The sequence below is a fragment of the Nycticebus coucang genome, chromosome 19, assembly GCF_027406575.1.
Source record: "Nycticebus coucang isolate mNycCou1 chromosome 19, mNycCou1.pri, whole genome shotgun sequence".
Taxonomy (NCBI): domain Eukaryota; kingdom Metazoa; phylum Chordata; class Mammalia; order Primates; family Lorisidae; genus Nycticebus; species Nycticebus coucang.
This window is the reverse complement of record NC_069798.1, coordinates 27,814,575-27,827,999: the sequence shown is the minus strand read 5'-3', so window position 1 is coordinate 27,827,999 and position 13,425 is coordinate 27,814,575.

Genomic DNA, 13,425 nt, shown 5'->3' with positions numbered 1-13,425 from the left:
TTCTGTCTTGTTTTCAGCTGGTTTCTGTTCGATCCTATTGCAACTTCTACTCTGGCTTGAAGTCTCAGCTGTGTGGAAAAATCAGCAATTAAGTCACCCCGCCTGCCCACCTCTGGCCCCAGTTGGAAAAGGAGAATCAAACCTTCCTACAATCGCACACCCAGGGCACCGCCTGAAAAGTCCTCAGTCTATTAGCCCAGTTCAAAAGGTCCGAATCAACTGTCTCAATAGGCACTTGTCTCGGGTGGAAGGGTTCAAGAGGTCTCTGGGAACTGGATCACAGGGGCCTGGTTACTCCTCTGACACAGTTCACCCCAGTGCAGCGTGGAGTCAGGAGGAGCCACCCAGCAAACAGAGCAGTCTAGGAAGGTTGATGTCTCCTTCCCCACTTTGCCCCTCCGTCGGACCCAGTCACTGGTATCTCTGCAGATGGCTAACCCAGTTGCCTGCAGTGAACAGACACTCCAGGGGTTTGCACCTGCCTGAATCGCAAGGAAGTGTGCCAGGCCCCCGCAGACTGCTGCTATCTAGCAGGAGGAGATGGGGCCTGACATCTTTGAGTGTTTGATGCAGGTGATGGGAAGGAGGTGTTCACTCAGGCTTAGCCCCGTCCCTGATGGATGCTGCTAACAGAACAGAACAGAACAGACATCTTTGTGAGGTTCTGTCTCTGTTCCTGTCGTCGCCTACAGGAGACGGGCTGTTTTGAGTTCAAACGTCTTTGCTGCTGGAGAATTGCGTCTGAACACCTCTCTGGGTTGGCCCCGCCCTGGAAGCTTCCCAGGTTTGTGAGCCGCGTCACCTGGTGGCCTCCTCTGGTTGCCCAGGGAGACAGGGGGTGTGGCCTCAGAATATCCAGAAGTGAGCGTTCTGCCGTTAAAGAAAAAACGGCTGTTGATCTACCTCCAGGGAACTGCTGCTCTGGTGTGGGCACTCAGGCGACCCTTTTCTCCTCTGTCCCGCGCCCCAGAGTCAGCACTGAGCGGCCGCCGTTTGTGCTGGGTCCACACCCCTTAAGAGATCCCCCAAGAATCAGAACTCTTGGGGGATGGGCCCCCAGACCCCGATTGGGAGTGGGGGGGGGAAGCTAGAGTTTCATTCAGTTTCACACAATACTACGGTCCGGGGAGGGCTCCTGCACTGCACCGCAGGGAAGTGCCGCCAAGGCTTGATTTCCCCTCAGCAGAGTGCCCTCTCCTCGCTCACGTGTCCCAGAGTCAGCGCTGACCTGACGCAGCTCAGGCACTGTGCACTCCCCTCGAGAAATCACCCAAGGAGCCGAACTCCTGGGGGATAGGCCCTCAGACCCCGAGTGAGAGTAGGGGTTCTCAGCTCTCAGCGGGGAGGCCAGAGTCTTATTCAGTCTTGGGCCCGTATGCCCGGGGAGGGTTGCTGCACTGCACCGCAGGGAAGTGCCGCGAGGCGTGACTCCCCCTCAGCCCGGTGCCCTCTCCTCACTCGCGCGCCTCGGAGTCAATGCTGACCAGTCGCAACTCGGGGACTGTCCACTCCCCTTGAGAAGTCACCCAAGGATTCGAACTCCTGGGGGATAGTCCCTCAGACCCCGAGTGAGAGTAGGGGCTCTCAGCTCTCAGCGGGGAGGCTAGAGTCTTATTCAGTCTTGTGCCCGGGGAGGGTTGGTGCACTGCTCCGCAGGGAAGTGCCGCGAGGCGTGACTCCCCCTCAGCCCGGTGCCCTCTCCTCACTCGCGCGCCTCAGAGTCAATGCTGACCAGTCGCAACTCGGGGACTGTCCACTCCCCTTGAGAAATCACCCAAGGATCCGAAGTCCTAGGGGACAGGCCTCCAGACCTCAGTGGGCGGGAGGGGAGCGCCGGGGATTCAGGGTTGCTGGCAAAGGATTCCCAAAGTTTTATTCAGCCCTATGTCCGGCAGGAGAACGCCACGGCACCCCAGTAGGGGAGGTAGGTCCAGTTTTTAGAAGGTCTCTCCCGTGGAGTGTAGTGGGAGGGGCTTTAATTTCTGCCCGCTTGTTCAATTTTGGGGCTCTTGAGCCCGTCTCATGGGGGAGGGGGACTCCCGTCCGCTTGGTGGTGGATTTTGTACCTTTTGTTTGCGTCCTTGTGATCACAGCTTGCCTCAGCGTTGTTGATGTGCGTTCTTCAGCCTTCTCTCTTGGTGAGGCTCAAGTCCACCAGGATACTTACTAAATTCCTGTCCCTTAACTCTCCTTCTGGACGGGAGCCTTTGTTGAAAGCTGGCATCAGTCCGCCATCTTGTCTCCCCCCGTGTTGGTCTTCTTTAGAGAAGTTTCTCTTCAAGTCCCTTGCCCACCCTGAGATGGGGTCACGTGTTCTTTTCTTGTTAATATGTTTGAGTTCTCTGTGGATTCTGGTCATTAGACCTTTATCGGAGGTATAACCTGCAAATATTTTCTCCCATTCTGAGGGCTGTCTGCTTGCTTTACTCACTATGTTCTTGACTGTGCAGAAGCTTTTTAGTTTGATCAGGTCCCAGTAGTGTATTTTTGATACTGCTTCAATTGCCTGGGGAGACCTCCTCATAAAATATTCACCCAGGCCAATTCCTTCAAGAGTTTTCCCTGCACTTTCTTCAAGTATTTTTATAGTTTCATGTCTTAAGTTTAAATCTTTTATCCAGTGAGAGTCTATCCTAGTTAATGGTGAGGTGTAGGTCCAGTTTCAATCTTCAACAGGTTGCCAGCCAGTTTACCCAGCACCATTTGTTAAATAGGGAATCTTTTCCCCACTGAATGTTTTTAATTGGCTTGTCAAAGATCAAATAACGGTAAGTAGCTGGATCCATATCTTGGTTCTCTATTCTGTTCCAAAGATCTACTTCTCTGCTTTTGTGCGAGTACCATGCTGTTTTGATCACTATGGATTTATAGTACAGTCTCAGGTCTGGTAGTGTGATTCCTCCTGCTTTGTTTTTATTGCTCAGTAATGTTTTGGCTACTCGAGGTTTTTTTCTAATTCCATATGAAACGAAGTATTATTTTTTCAAGATCTTTAAAATATGACAATGGAGTTTTAATAGGAATTGCATTAAAGTTATATATTGTTTTGGGCAGTATGGACATTTTAACAATGTTGATTCTTCCCAGCTATGAGCATGGTATGTTTTTCCATCTGTTAACATCTTCATCTATTTCTTTTCTTAGAGTTTCATCGTTCTCTTTGTAGAGATCTTTCACGTCCTTTGTTAGGTAAACTCCCAAATAGTTCATCTTCTTTGGCACTACTGTGAAAGGAATAGAGTCCTTGACTGTTTGTTCGGCTTGGTAATTATTGGTATATATAAAGGCTACAGATTTATGGGTGTTGATTTTGTAGCCTGAGACACTGCTATATTCCTTGATCACTTCTAAAAGTTTTGTAGTAGAATCCCTAGTGTTTTCCAGATATACAATCATATCATCTGCGAAGAGTGAAAGTTTGATCTCTTCAGACCCTATGTGGATACACTTGATCACCTTTTTTTCGCTAATTGTAATGGCTAAAACTTCCATTACAATGTTAAAGAGCAATGGAGACAATGGGCAACCTTGCCTTTGCTGATCTAAGTGGAAATGATTTCAATTTAACTCCATTCAATATGATATTGGCTGTGGGTTTGCTGTAGATGGCCTCTATTATTTTAAGAAATGTCCCTTCTATACCAATTTTCTTAAGTGTTCTGATCATGAAGGGATGCTGGATATTATCAAAAGCTTTTTCTGCATCAACTGAAAGAATCATATGGTCTTTATTTTTAAGTTTGTTTATGTGTTGAATTACATTTATAGATTTACGTATATTGAACCAGCCTTGAGACCCTGAGATAAATCTGACTTGGTCATGGTGTATAATTATTTAATGTGTTGTTGGATTCTGTTTGTTAGGATCTTATTGAGTATTTTAGCATCTATTTTCATTAGTGATATTGGTCTATAATTTTCTTTTCTTGTTGGGTCTTTCCCTGGTTTGGGGATCAAGGTGATGTTTGCTTCGTAGAATGTGCTGGGTAATATTCCTTCTTTTTCTATATTTTGGAAGAGGTTTAGTAGTACCCACTGAATGTTTTTAATTGGCTTTTCAAAGATCAAATAACAGTAAGTGGCTGGCTTCATCTCTTGGTTCACTATTCTGTTCCAGACATCTACCTCTCTGTCTTTGTGCCAGTACCATGCTGTTTTGATCACTATTGATTTATAGTATAGTCTGAGGTCTGGTAGCGTGATTCCTCCTGCTTTGTTTTTATTTCTGAGTAATGTCTTGGCTATTTGAGATTTTTTCTGATTCCATATGAAATGAAGTATTATTTTTTCAAGATCTTTAAAGTATGACAGTGGAGCTTTAATAGGGATTGCATTAAAATGGTATGTTGCTTTGGGTAGAATGGACATTTTAACCATGTTGATTCTTCTCAGCCATGAACATGGTATGTTTTTCCATTTGTTAACATTTTCAGGTATTTCTTTTCTTAGAGCTTCAAAGTTCTCTTTATAGGGATCTTTCACATCATCTTGGAATTTGATGTGCTTCCAAGTATTGGTCAATTTCCTTCAGATTTTCATATTTCTGAGAATAAAGTTTCTTATAAACTTTTCATATTAAGGATTTTTTGAATTTCTGAGGAGTCTGTTGTTATTTCGTCTTTGTCATTTCTGATTGATGAGATTAGAGATTTTACTCTCTTTTTCCTGGTTAGGTTGGCCAACGGTTTATCTATTTTACTGACCTTTACAAAAACCCAGCTTTTTAATTTATTGATCTGTTGTATAATTCTTTTGTTTTCAATTTCATTTAATTCTACTCTAATTTTGGTTATTTCTTTTCTTCTACTGGGTTTAGGGTTGGAATGTTCTTCCTTTTCCAGTTGCTTGAGATGTCCCATTAAGTTGTTAACTTCCTCTCTTTCCATTCTCTTGATGAAGGCTTGCAGTGCTATAAATTTCCCTCTTAAGACTGCCTTTGTGGTATCCCAGAGTTACTGATAATTTGTGTCTTCATTGTCGCTTTGTTCCAAAAATTTGGCAATTTCCTTCTTAATCTCATCTATAAGCCAGCTATCATTCAGCATAAAGTTATTTAACTTCCATGTTTTTGTACGAGTATGCAGATTCCTGTTGTTACTGAGTTCAACTTTTATTCCATGTTGTTCCGAGAAGGTGCAAGGAATAATTTCTCTTCCTTTAAATTTACTGAGGTTAGACTTGTAACCTAAGATGTGATTGATTTTCGAGTATGTTCCGTGGGCTGATGAGAAGTATGTATATTCAGTTTTGTTGAGATAAATGTTCTGTAGATGTCTGTTAAATCCAAATGTTGGATGGCAGATTTAAATCTAAAATTTATTTGCTGAGCTTCTTATTGGAGGATCTATCCAACACTGCCAAAGGAGTGTTAAAATCTCCGACTATTATGGAGCTGGAGGAAATCAAGTTGCTCATGTCTGTTAGAGTTTCTCTTATAAATTGAGGTGCATTCTGGTTGGGTGCATAAATATTAATAATTGAAATCTCATCATATTGAGTATTACCCTTAACAAATATGAAGTGACCATTCTTATCCTTCCTTACCTTGTTGGTTTAAAGTCTATTGTATCTGCAAATAGAATTGCAATACCTGCTTTTTTCTGATTACCATTTGCCTGAAATATCAAAGACCATCCCTTCACCCTGAGTCTATATTTATCTTTTAAGCTAAGATGAGATTCTTGTATGCAGCAGATATCTGGCCTGAGTTTTTGTATCCAGTCAGCCAACCTGTGCCTCTTTAGAGAACAATTTAAGCCATTCACTTTAATGGAAAATATTGATAAGCCTGAAAGAATTTTGGGTATTGAGTTTTTTGGAAGTCCAGTGGAAATTTTTTTTTTTTTTTTGTAGAGACAGAGTCTTACTTTACCCAGTGGACATTTTTAATGCTTTTGCCCCCTGGAAGTTGGAGCTTGATCAAAAGTTCCTGAGTGAGTTTACTTTTGTGGTGGAGTATTTCACTTGTCATTATGGAGGATAGGTCTGAGAGCATCCTGGAGAGCTGCTTTAGTTATGGCAAATTCCTTTACCATGTGAATATCATTAAAGTATTTAATTTCTCCATCATAAATGAAACTCAGTTTAGCTGGATACAGGATCCTGGATTGAAAGTTATTCTGTTTTTGGAAATTAAAAGTCAATAACCACCCTCTTCTGGCTTGAAAGTTTTCTGCAGAGAGATCTGCAGTCATTCTAATATTTTTCCCTTTGTAGGTTATGGTTTTCTTACACTTGGCTGCTTTCAGAATTTTCTCCTTCATATTAACTTTAGTGAAGTTAATTATGATGTGCCTAGGGAATGTTTTATTTGGGTTGAGTTGTGCTGGGGTTCTGAAACTGTCTGCTATCTGAATTTCAGAATCTTTTGGCATGTCTGGGAAATTCTCTTTTGTAATTTCATAGAGAAGAGCCTCTGTGCCTTGTGAAGCCACATTGTCACCTTTAGGGATTCTTATGAGGCAAATATTAGTTTTCTTTGAATTATCCCAGAGCTCTCTGAGAGAATGATCCATTCTTGCTCTCCATTTCTCTTCCTCTTTGAGAGTTCGGTATTGTTGAAAAGCTTTGTCTTCAATGTCAGAAATCCTTTCTTCTGCTTGCTCCACTCTGTTACTGAGGGATTCCACTGTATTTTTCAAATCTTTGAGGGTGGCAAATTCTTGTCTCAATGTGTCAAAATCTTTGGTGATTTTGTCTTGAAATTCGTTGAATTCTTGAGACAACTTTTGAAATTCTCCTGGAAGTTCTAATTCCAACTTTTCCTCTATTCTGTTAATCTTGTTGGCCATCCAAATTCTGAATTCGATTTCTGACATCTTGGCCATATGTTTATGAATGGGAGCTTCAGTTGCATCTGCCATATCTTTCCTTAGGTTAATCTACTCTGGTTATTCATGTTAATGGAGTTTTCCCCCTGATTCTGCCCCATGATTATTTTACGCCATTTCACTAGATGAGCAGATAAAGAGAAGTTGGGTTAGAGGCTCCAGGAGTAGTGATTAACCAGCACTTTGCCCAGAAGCTGAGACTGGTGCCTGTACCTTTTCCCCTGGAGCTTTTCCAAGGACCTGTACAGTGCTATGGCCTGAGAAACTGGGGACCTGTGTGGTGTGGTGGGGCTAAGTGGCTCTGTCTTGTTTTCAGCTGGTCTCTGTCGTACACTAGTGAATCAGTTACTCTGGGTTGACATTTCAGCTGTGGAGAAATACCAGCAATTAAGTCGCCCTGCCCCCCCAGGCAACAATAGGAAAAGAAAAATCAAACCTTCCCACAACCACACACCCAGGGTAGCACTTGGATAGTACTTGGGCGATTGGCCCAGTTCAAGAAGTCCAAATCAATTGTCTCAGTCAGCACCTGTCTCAGGTGGAAGAGTTCAAAAGGTCTCTGGCATCTAGATAGCAAGGGTCTGCTGGCAACTCAAATATGACTTGCTCTGGTGCTCCGTGATGTCAGGAGGACCCACCCAGCAAATAGATTAGTCTGGGAAAGTTGATGCCTCTTTCCCCACCTTGTACCTGTGTCATCCCCAGTCACTGATAACCCCATGGGGCTGTGACCCAGTTCCTTTCAATGAGCAGATACTGCAGGGGTTTGCACCTGCCTGAATCACAGGGAGATCTATGTCTCCATCCAGGCTGCTGCTCTCTGCCACTATGCAGCAGGGGGAGGTGAGGCCTGATACCCTTGGGTGCTTAATGGAGGCTGGGGCAGTTCACTCAGTTCTAGCCCTGCCCCTGATTGATGTTGCTCACAGAACAGAACAACTTTGCAGAATTTGTTTCTGTCCTGGCTATATTCCTTACAGAACATACATTCTTTGAGTTCACAGAACCTGCAACTTAGGCCTGGTCTGTGCCGCTGCCCATTCTCAGCTGCAGTTTGTATTGGGGCAGCATGGTTAACTGTCAGTTCTAGCCTCTGCCTGCCCTCCTTTGTCTCAGCTAATGATCCCCTGAGGGCCGGGTGTGTCTTAGGCTCAGTAAAGGGGTTGTCTGGATCAGCCCCACCCTGGGTGTTGCCATCTCTGCCCTGCGAATTCTAGTCCCCACACTCTGCCCTGGCTGGTACCGCCTCAGGCAAACCCTTTACTCATGGGGCTTGCATTTTGATCTCAGATCTGTTTCTCCAGTGGCTGCCACCAGAGAAGATTTCCATCCTCTTCTGGTTGCCCAGAGAGACAGGGGTTGTGACTCCAGAATATCCAGGGGTGAGCCCTATTGTTACTGCTGCAGCTGCTGCTCTGTGCCTCGGTGCACCGCTGCTCCTGTATGGTTCCCTCTCAGCCCACCATCTCCTCCCTACTCCTGTGCCACAGAATCAGCACTGACCAGCAGCAGTCCATGCCTTGTCCACACCTCTCGAGAACATACCCAAGAATCTGGACTCCTGGGGGACAGGCCTCCAGACCTCAAAGTGAGAGTGGAGGGGAGTGCTGAGAGTTCATAATTGCAGGTAGATAATATAGACAGTTTTATGCCTGGCAGGGGAGCACCATGGCACCCTAGTAGGGGAAGTAGGTCCAGTTTTTAGAGGGTCTCTCCCATGGGATAAAATGGGAGGACTTTTGAACTCTGCTTGCTTGTTTGTATGGAGTACTCTGAGCCATTCTTATAGGGGACGGGACTCCTGTCCACTTGGCAATGGATTTTGTACCTTTTGTTTGTATCCTTGAGGTCGCAGCTCGCTTCAGCAAGGTTGATGTGTGTTCTTCAACCTTCTCTCTTGGGTCAGCTCTAATCCACCAGGTTACTTGCTAAACTTCTGTCCTTTAACTCTCCTTCTGGATGGGAGCCTCTGTGGAACGCTGGCTTTAGTCAGCCATTTTGCCTCCAAGTCATGTTCCCTTCCTTTTGCAGTTACTCTTGCAACAAAAAGATAAATGGTACCTAACACCATGCCAGATAAAGCTTAAACCATACTCGAAGGCCATCAATTTACTTAACAAATTACTTAAGTTACAGTAAATGTCCAGTGGCTTGTCCTCTGATTAGCAGACATCCTTATCTTAAGTTAAAACATTCCAAGCCTTTAGGCAAAGCTTTCTTTCTTTCTTTCTTTTTTTTAAAGTTATTTATTTATTTATTATTTGTTTGGCATCACAGCTCACAGCAACCTCCAACTCCTGGGCTTAGCTGATTCTCTTGCCTCAGCCTCCTGAGCAGCTGGGACCACAGGTGCCTGCCACAACGGCTGGCTATTTTTTTTTTTTTTTTTTGCGGTTTGGCCAGGGGTGGTTTGAACCCGCCATCCTCAGTATGTGGGGCCGGTGCCCTACTCACTGAGCCACAGGCGCCACCCTGCAAAGATTTATTTCTTTAACCAATTACAAATCAAAGAAATTTTAAGCCTACTGATAGCCTGTAAGTCTATCCTTCGGGATGTCCTGTCTGTTGGGACCAAACCAATACATACCATCTATGTATTTTAACTTTTGATTTCACATTTAACTCTTCTTTCCATGAATGTGTAAAACCAAACTGTAATCTGATTATCATGGGTACGTTTTCTTGGGACCTCTTGAAAATGTGCTCTGTGCCATTGGTCTGCAGTTGGCTCAGAATAAACCTCTTTAAATCATTTCACAGAATTTGTGTTTTTTTCTGTTTAACATCATAGCCAACAGTTTTGAGACTTGGGACAAGATACTACATCTTTTAGGACTTCCATTTTCTTGTGTCTAAATGTAGAGGATGGTAACATATCTGCTTCCCAGAGGTCTTGTGAGAATTTTTTTTTTTTTTTTTGAGATAGAGTATCATTTTGTTGCCTGTGGTAGAGTACCAAGGCATCATACTTCCTAGCCACCTCAAACTCTTGGGCTCAAGAAATTTTCTTTCCTCAGCCTCCTTGAGTTGCTGGGAATATAGGAGCCTGCCACAATGCCTGGCTATTTTTAGAGATGGGGTCTTGCTCTTGCTCAGGCTGGTCTTGAAACTGTGAGGCAGTCCACCCACCTTGGCCTCCCAGAGTGCTGTGATTACAGGTATAAGCCACCATGCCTGGCCTGAGAATTTCATGTTGTTCATATTAGAAATAGTAGTAGTATTGGCCAGACATGGTGGCTCACACTTGTAATTCCATCACTCTGGGAGGCTGAAGTAGGTGGATTGCCTGAGCTCACAAGTTTGAGACCAGCCTGAGCAAGAGCGAGACCCTGTCTCTACTAAAAATAGAAAAACTGAGGCAAGAGGATCACTTGAGCTGAAGAGCTGCTATGATGCCATGGCACTCTACCTGGGGCAATAGCTTGAGACTCAATCTCAGAAAAATAAAGAAAAAGAGAAAAGAGAAACAGTAGTATTGAATCAAAGCTGACATTTACCAAGTGTGCTTATTTACATTAAATCAGTCAGTGTGGGAAGCAGAATAATGTGCCCTCAGAGAAGTTTGCAAATTAGCTGAGGGAAAAGGATATGGAAATTATCCTGTATTATCTGCATGGGCCTGTTACATTCACAAGGGTCTTTAAAATGGAAGAGGGCAGTAGTAGAGGAGGTCAGAGTGATGAAATGTGAGAATGTGACCTGCTGTTGTTGCTGGATTTGAAGATAAAGGAAGAGGGCCACGAGCCAAGGAATGTAGGCAAACTCTACAAGCTGGAAAGGGCAAGGAACAGATTTTCCCCTCAGACCTGCAGAAGGGAACACAGTTATGCCAACACCTGACTTTTAGCCCATGGGAGACTTCTAGACTGGAGAACTGTAGGGTACTACATTTCTATTGTTTTGAGCCACCAAGTTTTAGTAAACTATTACAGCAGCCATAGAAAAACAGCACAGAGGTAAAGGCTTTTTGTAAATCAAGCACAGCAATAAGATGTGGTAAAGGAGCTGTGTTACACATACGCAAAAATTCTAAGATATGTCCCAACCCCAGAAACATCAAATGTTTAAAAATGTAAATGAAAATGGGGAGTTGGGTGTGGTGGCTCATGCCTATAGTCCCAACTACTAGGGAAGCTGAGGCAGGAGAGTTGCTTGAGCCCAGAAATTGGGGCTGCAGTGAGCTCTGATCATGCCACTGTACTCCAGCCTGAGTGACAGAGTGAGACTTCCATCTCTCAAAAAAAGAAGGAGGGCTGAGCAAAGAAATTTTAGATTTAAACCTAACCATCAACATTTGGATTTAGCAGACAGCTACAGAACATTTCATCTCAACAAAACTGAATACACATACTTCTCATCAGCCCACAGAACATACTCCAAAATCAATCACATCTTAGGTCACAAGTCTAACTTCAGTAAATTTAAAGGAACAGAAATTATTCCTTGCATCTTCTTAGACCACCATGGAATAAAAGTTGAACTCAGTAACAACAGGAATCTGCATACTCATACAAAAACATGGAAGTTAAATAACCTTATGATGAATGATAACTGGTTCAGAGATGAGAAGGAAAGGAAGGAAATTGATTAAGAAGGAAATTGCCGGGCAGCACCTGTGGCTCAGTCCGTAAGGTGCTGGCCCCATATACCGAGGGTGGTGGGTTCAAACCTGGCCCCGGCCAAACTGCAACCAAAAAATAGCCGGGCGTTGTGGTGGGCGCCTGTAGTCCCAGCTACTCGGGAGGCTGAGGCAAGAGAATCTCTTAAGCTCAGGAGTTGGAGGTTGCTGTGAGCTGTGTGAAGCCACAGCACTCTACTGAGGGCCATAAAGTGAGACTCTATCTCTACAAAAAAAAAAAAAGAAGGAAATTGCCAAATTTTTGGAACAAAACGACAATGAAGACACGAATAATCAGAACCTCGGGGATACCGCAAAGGCAGTTGTAAGAGGGAAATTTATAGCACTGCAAGCCTTCCTCAAGAGAATGGAAAGAGAGGAAGTTAACAACTTAATGAGACATCTCAAGCAACTGGAAAAGGAAGAACATTCCAACACCAAACCCAGTAGAAGAAAAGAAATAACCAAAATTAGAGCAGAATTAAATGAAATTCAAAACAAAATAATTATATAACAGATCAATAAATCAAAAAGTTTTTTTGAAAGGTCAATTAAATAGATAAACATTTGGCTAACCTAACCAGGAAAAAAAGAGTAAAATCTCTAATCTCATCAATCAGAAATGGTAAAGACGAAATAACAACAGACTCCTCAGAAATTCAAAAAAATACTTAATGAATATGAGAGGAAACTTTATTCTCAGAAATATGAAAATCTGAAGGAAATTGACCAATACTTGGAAGCACATCATCTTCCAAGACTTAGCCAGAATCAAGTGGAAATGTTGAACAGGCCCATATCAAGTTTGGAAATAGCATCAACCATATAAAATCTCCCTAAAAAAAAAAAAAAAAAAAAAAGCTGGGACCAGATTGCTTCATGTCAGAATTCTACCAAACTTTTAAAGAAGAACTAGAACCTATATTACTCAACCTGTTCCAAAATGTGGAAAAAGAAGGAAGACTACCCAACACGTTCTATGTAGCAAACAGCACCCTGATCCCCAAACCAGGAAAAGACCCAATAAGAAAAGAAAATTATAGACCAATATCACTAATGAATATAGATGCAAAAATATTCAACAAGATCCTAACAAACAGAATCCAGCAAAACATCAAACAAATTATACATCATGACCAAGTCGGTTTTATCCCAGGGTCTCAAGGCTGGTTCAATACACGTAAATCTGTAAGTATAATTTAGCACATAAACAAATTAAAAACCAAAGACCATATAATTCTCTCAATTGATGCAGAAAAAGCTTTTGATAATATCCAGCATCCCTTCATAATCAGAACACTTAAGAAAATTGGTATAGAAGGGACATTTCTTAAACTGATAGAGGCCATCTACAACAAACCCACAGCCAATATCGTATTGAATGGAGTTAAATTGAAATCATTTCCACTCAGGTTAGGAACCAGACAAGGCTGCCCATTGTCTCCACTGCTCTTTAACACTGTAATGGAAGTTTTAGCCATTGCAATTAGGGAAGAAAAGGTGATCAAGGGTATCTACATAGGGTCAGAAGATATCAAACTTTCACTCTTCACAGATGATATGATTGTATACCTGGAAAACACCAGGGATTCTACTACAAAACTCTTAGAAGTGATCAAGGAATACAATAGCATCTCAGGTTACAAAATCAACATTCATAAATTGGTACCCTTTATATATACCAACAATAGTCAAGCTGTAAAAGTGGTTAAGCACTCTATTCCATTCACAGTAGTGCCAAAGAAGATGAACTATTTGGATGTTTATCTAACAAAGGACATGAAAGATCTCTATAAATAGAACTATGAAACTCTCAGAAAAGAAATAGCTGAAAATGTTAACAAATGGAAAAACATACCATGCTCATAGATGGGAAGAATCAACATTGTTAAAATGTCCATACTACCCAAAGCAATATACAATTTTAATGCAATTCCTATAAACACTCCACTGTCATACTTTAAAGATCTTGAAAAA